This window comes from Carassius auratus, unplaced genomic scaffold (assembly GCF_003368295.1).
Source record: "Carassius auratus strain Wakin unplaced genomic scaffold, ASM336829v1 scaf_tig00215306, whole genome shotgun sequence".
Taxonomy (NCBI): Eukaryota; Metazoa; Chordata; class Actinopteri; order Cypriniformes; family Cyprinidae; genus Carassius; species Carassius auratus.
This window is the reverse complement of record NW_020528034.1, coordinates 1-6436: the sequence shown is the minus strand read 5'-3', so window position 1 is coordinate 6436 and position 6436 is coordinate 1. Positions and strand designations below refer to the sequence as shown.

General features: G+C 40.4%; 3 non-coding genes across 3 annotated transcripts; all 3 read right to left on the bottom strand.

Annotated features, from left to right (window-relative positions):
* Positions 1–243: 243 nt before the first annotated feature.
* Positions 244–454, bottom strand: LOC113094226 (small nucleolar RNA U3). Its single transcript, XR_003288035.1, has one exon. It is a non-coding gene; the product is annotated as a small nucleolar RNA U3 (small nucleolar RNA).
* Positions 455–2784: 2330 nt separating this feature from the next.
* LOC113094227 (small nucleolar RNA U3) lies at positions 2785–2998 on the bottom strand. The gene has a single exon (XR_003288036.1). It is a non-coding gene; the product is annotated as a small nucleolar RNA U3 (small nucleolar RNA).
* Positions 2999–4946: 1948 nt separating this feature from the next.
* LOC113094228 (small nucleolar RNA U3) lies at positions 4947–5159 on the bottom strand. The gene has a single exon (XR_003288037.1). It is a non-coding gene; the product is annotated as a small nucleolar RNA U3 (small nucleolar RNA).
* Between the last annotated feature and the right edge of the window lie 1277 nt (positions 5160–6436).

Genomic DNA, 6436 nt, shown 5'->3' with positions numbered 1-6436 from the left:
ACATAGTCAGCAAATTCAAAATTGCGGAAAAAAGTTTGTTCTCTCGTCACCACTTTCATAATGTAAGTTGGTCGACCCCAAGTGGAAGAACAACACCGTTCACGATTTGTTTTGTTAAATTTGATGTTTCAAACAGAACACTCTACTACGTCTTCCCAAAAAAGCTAAATCTGACTTATTCAACATGGACTCCATAGAAAATACATCTCTCTCAAAACTCCTCCAAAACCACATCACATCAAAACCACTCAGATCATACTCCTTTCTTCAATATTGCCAAGAACAATACGAACGCTCATCAGTGACAGAACTTGTGATCAAAGTCACAGTTCCATCCTCAATTCACTCTCAGAAAGGAGCATTACAGCTCATCATCGTGGGTTGGGAGACAAACACTTTCAAAACACATTTCCAAGTAAAAAACTATAGAAATGATCCCTGAAAATATAGTCTTAGCTTCATATCTCAACTCAAACGGAATTCCATTCTGAAGCACCGCCTCCTCTCTGATGGTTTGCGTAGTTGATTTCTATAAACACATGAACCAGTGTCCATATGGGTTTTACCTGATCTCGGATAAATTGACTAATTTTGTCCGCGTTTCAATGACATATTTGAACATTCAAAAAGGTGTTGTAATTAATAGTCTCTTATTGGCCTCATGAATCAAGCTCTGTATAGATTAGAAATATATATTATACAGACACTTGATAATTAATGGTATTGTACGATTTGTTAATTGCATTCAATAGAATACACTTTTAACAAAACATTCACCACTGGTTTGCAAAAGGTGTTTTAAGAAAAGTTTTAGCTGATTTCTTGTTGCAATTAAACCACTCTGAGCAGCACACTTCAACAGAGTGTGGCCCTTTGGAGCTCTGCGAAACAGCGAACCCTTTTACCAGGCAATTGGTTCAGTCAAGTCACCTCATTGTATATAGCGCTTTTGACAGTACAGATTTGGTCAAAGCACCTTCTCAGTATCCAAATAGGAAAATAGTGTGTCAATGAAAAAGGACAACAGTAGACATTCAGTTTTCAGTTTAAAGGCAGTTCATCATTGGATTACACGATGTCTTCGTTCAGCTCAGTTCGGTTTAAATAGTATCTGTGAAATCAAGTTGATGATATAGCTGGAAATAAGTTTCCCCAGCTAAGCGAGTGAGAGGCGGCAGCGGCAAGGAACCAAAACTCCATCGGTGACAGAATGGAGACCAAGCTGTGGGAGAAACCAGGCTTGTCGGTGGGCCAGTTCTTCTCTGGCCAGACGACCCAGGAGGTTGATCCATGCTGCAACAAAGTTAGATTGTCATCTGTTTCTGTAGTCTTGTCCCAATGGCCATCTAGGAGACAAGGTCTTCACTGGGGATCTGTCTCTGGGGCTCATCTAGTTTTCCTGGTCCCCTCTGAAATTCAGAACCGGAGAGGTCGTCTCTAGGTGCTGATCCACAATCTGAGCTGGATACGTACTGGATCTGGTGGCTACGGTAACCTGGGAATAAGAAAGAAACAGACTAATATTAGCGTAGATGCCATTCTTCTTATGATGTAACAAGTACATTGCGTGTTATTGGAAGTGTTCCCAGTTCCGTTATACCTATTTACTGCAGCCTAACAGTCATTTAACGGATTTGTCTGACAGAAATGTGTATGTTATGTGTAAGCCATCTTAAAGAGATGGTTCCTTGAGCTAGATTTAAAATGACAGAGTGTGCCTGCCTCCTGAACAGTGTTAGATTATTCCAGAGTTTGGGCGCTAAATAGCAAAAGGGTCTGCCTCCCTCGGTTGATTTTGATATTCTAGGTATTATCAAATAGCCAGAGTTTTGAGAGTGCAGCGGACGTGGAGGACTATAATACAATAAGAGTTTGCTCATGTACTGAGGTGCTAAACCATTCAGAGCTTTATAAGTACTAATTAGTAGGCTTTTAAAATCTATACACTGTTTTAATAGGGAGCCAGTGTTGTGTTGACAGAACCGGGCTGATATGGTCATAAATCCTGGTTCTAGTGAGAACTCTTGCTGCTGCATTTTGGACCAACTGGACTTTGTTATTAAGCATGTAGAACAACCACACAACAAAACATAACAATAATCCAACTTTGAGGTCATGAACTCATAATTACCATTTCTGCATTTGACATTGAGAACATAGTCAGCAAATTCAAAATTGCGGAAAAAAGTTTGTTCTCTCGTCACCACTTTTATAATGTAAGTTGGCCGACCCCAAGTGGAAGAACAACACCGTTCATGATTCGTTTTGTTAAATTTGATGTTTCAAACAGAACACTCTACTACGTCTTCCCAAAAAAGCTAATCTGACTTATTCAACATGGACTCCATAGAAAATACATCTCTCTCAAAAATCTCCATCATTGGTGACAGAATGGAGACCAAGCTGTGGGAGAAACCAGGCTCAGTCGGTAGGCCAGTTCTTCTCTGGCCAGACGACCCAGGAGGTTGATCCATGCTGCAACAAAGTTAGATTGTCATCTGGTTCCGTAGTCTTGTCCCAATGGCCATCTAGGAGACAAGGTCTTCACTGGGGATCTGTCTCTGGGACTCATCTAGTTTTCCTGGTCCCCTCTGAAATTCAGAATTGGAGAGGTCGTCTCTAGGTGCTGATCCACAATATGAGCTCGATACGTACTGGATCTGGTGGCTACGGTAACCTGGGAATAAAAAAGAAACAGACTAATATTAGCGTAGATGCCATTCTTCTTATGATGTAACAAAATACACCTCTCTCAAAAATCCTCCAAAACCACATCACATCAAAACCACTCAGATCATACTCCTTTCTTCAATATTGCCAAGAGCAATACGAACGCTCATCGGTGATAGAACTTGTGACCAAAGTCACAGTTCCATCCTCAATTCACTCTCAGAAAGGAGCATTACAGCTCATCATCGTGGGTTGGGAGACAAACACTTTCAAAAACACATTTCCAAGTAAAAAAACTATAGAAATGATCCCTGAAAAATATAGTCTTAACTTGGCATCTCAACTCAAACGGAATTCCATTCTGAAGCACCGCCTCCTCTCTGATGGTTTGCGTAGTTGATTTCTATAAACACATGAACCAGTGTCCATATAGGTTTTACCTGATCTCGGATAAATTGACTAATTTTGTCCGCGTTTCAATGACATATTTGAACATTCAAAAAGGTGTTGTAATTAATAGTCTCTTATTGGCCTCATGAATCAAGCTCTGTATAGATTAGAAATATATATTATACAGACACTTGATAATTAATGGTATTGTACGATTTGTTAATTGCATTCAATAGATTACACATTTAACAAAACATTCACCACTGGTTTGCAAAAGGTGTTTTAAGAAAAGTTTGAGCTGATTTCTTGTTGCAATTAAACCACTCTGAGCAGCACACTTCAACAGAGTGTGGCCCTTTGGAGCTCTGCGAAACAGCGAACCCTTTTACCAGGCAATTGGTTCAGTCAAGTCACCTCATTGTAATATAGCGCTTTTAACAGTACAGATTTGGTCAAAGCAGCTTCTCAGTATCCAAATAGGAAAATAGTGTGTCAATGAAAAAGGACAACAGTAGACATTCAGTTTTCAGTTTAAAGGCAGTTCATCATTGAATTACACGATGTCTTCGTTCAGCTCAGTTCGGTTTAAATAGTATCTGTGAAATCAAGTTGATGATATAGCTGGAAATAAGTTTCCCCAGCTAAGCGAGTGAGAGGCGGCAGCGGCAAGGAACCAAAACTCCATCGGTGACAGAATGGAGACCAAGCTGTGGGAGAAACCAGGCTCAGTCGGTGGGCCAGTTCTTCTCTGGCCAGACGACCCAGGAGGTTGATCCATGCTGCAACAAAGTTAGATTGTCATCTGGTTCCGTAGTCTTGTCCCAATGGCCATCTAGGAGACAAGGTCTTCACTGGGGATCTGTCTCTGGGGCTCATCTAGTTTTCCTGGTCCCCTCTGAAATTCAGAACTGGAGAGGTCGTCTCTAGGTGCTGATCCACAATCTGAGCTGGATACGTACTGGATCTGGTGGCTACGGTAACCTGGGAATAAGAAAGAAACAGACTAATATTAGCGTAGATGCCATTCTTCTTATGATGTAACAAGTACATTGTGTGTTATTGGAAGTGTTCCCAGTTCCGTTTATATTTACTGCAGCCTAACAGTCATTTAACGGATTTGTCTGACAGAAATGTGTATGTTATGTGTAAGCCATCTTAAAGAGATGGTTCCTTGATCTAGATTTAAAATGACAGAGTGTGCCTGCCTCCTGAACAGTGTTAGATTATTCCAGAGTTTGGGCGCTAAATAGCAAAAGGGTCTGCCTCCCTCGGTTGATTTTGATATTCTAGGTATTATCAAATAGCCAGAGTTTTGAGAGTGCAGCGGACGTGGAGGACTATAATACAATAAGAGTTTGCTCATGTACTGAGGTGCTAAACCATTCAGAGCTTTATAAGTACTAATTAGTAGGCTTTTAAAATCTATACACTGTTTTAATAGGGAGCCAGTGTTGTGTTGACAGAACCGGGCTGATATGGTCATAAATCCTGGTTCTAGTGAGAACTCTTGCTGCTGCATTTTGGACCAACTGGACTTTGTTATTAAGCATGTAGAACAACCACACAACAAAACATAACAATAATCCAACTTTGAGGTCATGAACTCATAATTACCATTTCTGCATTTGACATTGAGAACATAGTCAGCAAATTCAAAATTGCGGAAAAAAGTTTGTTCTCTCGTCACCACTTTTATAATGTAAGTTGGCCGACCCCAAGTGGAAGAACAACACCGTTCATGATTTGTTTTGTTAAATTTGATGTTTCAAACAGAACACTCTACTACGTCTTCCCAAAAAAGCTAAATCTGACTTATTCAAACATGGACTCCATAGAAAATACACGCCTCTCTTAAAAATCCTCCGCAAAAACCACATCACATCAAAACCACTCAGATCATACTCCTTTCTTCAATATTGCCAAGAGCAATACGAGACGCTCATCGGTGACAAGAACTTGTGATCAAAGTCAACAGTTCCATCCTCAATTCACTCTCAGAAAGGAGCATTACAGCTCATCATCGTGGGTTGGGAGACAAACACTTTCAAACACATTTCCAAGTAAAAAACTATAGAAATGATCCCTGAAAATATAGTCTTAAACTTCGCATATCAACTCAAACGGAATTCCATTCTGAAGCACCGCCTCCTCTCTGATGGTTTTGCGTAGTTGATTTCTATAAACACATGAACCAGTGTGCCATATGGTTTTACCTGATCTCGGATAAATTGACTAATTTTGTCCGCGTTTCATGACATATTTTGACACATTCAAAAAGGTGTTGTAATTAATAGTCTCTTATTGGCCTCATGAATCAAGCTCTGTATAGATTAGAAATATATATTATACAGACACTTGATAATTAATGGTATTTGTACGATTTGTTAATTGCATTCAATAGATTACACTTTTAACAAAACATTCACCACTGGTTTGCAAAAAGGTGTTTTAAGAAAAGTTTGAGCTGATTTCTTGTTGCAATTAAACCACTCTGACCAGCACACTTCAACAGAGTGTGGCCCTTTGGAGCTCTGCGAAACAGCGAACCCTTTTACCAGGCAATTGGTTCAGTCAAGTCACCTCATTGTATATAGCGCTTTTAACAGTACAGATTTGGTCAAAGCAGCTTCTCAGTATCCAAATAGGAAAATAGTGTGTCAATGAAAAAGGACAACAGTAGACATTCAGTTTTCAGTTTAAAGCAGTTCATCATTGAATTACACGATGTCTTCGTTCAGCTCAGTTCGGTTTAAATAGTATCTGTGAAATCAAGTTGATGATCATAGCTGGAAATAAGTTTCCCCAGCTAAGCGAGTGAGAGGCGGCAGCGGCAAGGAACCAAAACTCCATCGGTGACAGAATGGAGACCAAGCTGTGGGAGAAACCAGGCTCAGTCGGTGGGCCAGTTCTTCTCTGGCCAGACGACCCAGGAGGTTGATCCATGCTGGCAACAAAGTTAGATTGTCATCTGTTCCGTAGTCTTGTCCCAATGGGCCATCTAGGAGACAAGGTCTTCACTGGGGATCTGTCCTCTGGGCTCATCTAGTTTTCCTGGTCCCCCCTGAAATTCAGAACCTGGAGAGGTCGTCTCTAGGTGCTGATCCACAATCTGAGCTGGATACGTACTGATCTGGTGGCTACGGTAACCTGGAATAAGAAAGAAACAGACTAATATTAGCGTAGATGTGCATTCTTTTATGATGTAACAAGTACATTGGTGTGTTATTGGAAGTGTTCCCCAGTTCGGTCTACCTATTTACTGCAGCCTAACAGTCATTTAACGGATTTGTCTGACAGAAATGTGTATTGTTATGTGTAAGCCATCTTAAAGAGATGGTTCCTTGATCTAGATTTAAAATGACAGAGTGTGCTGCCT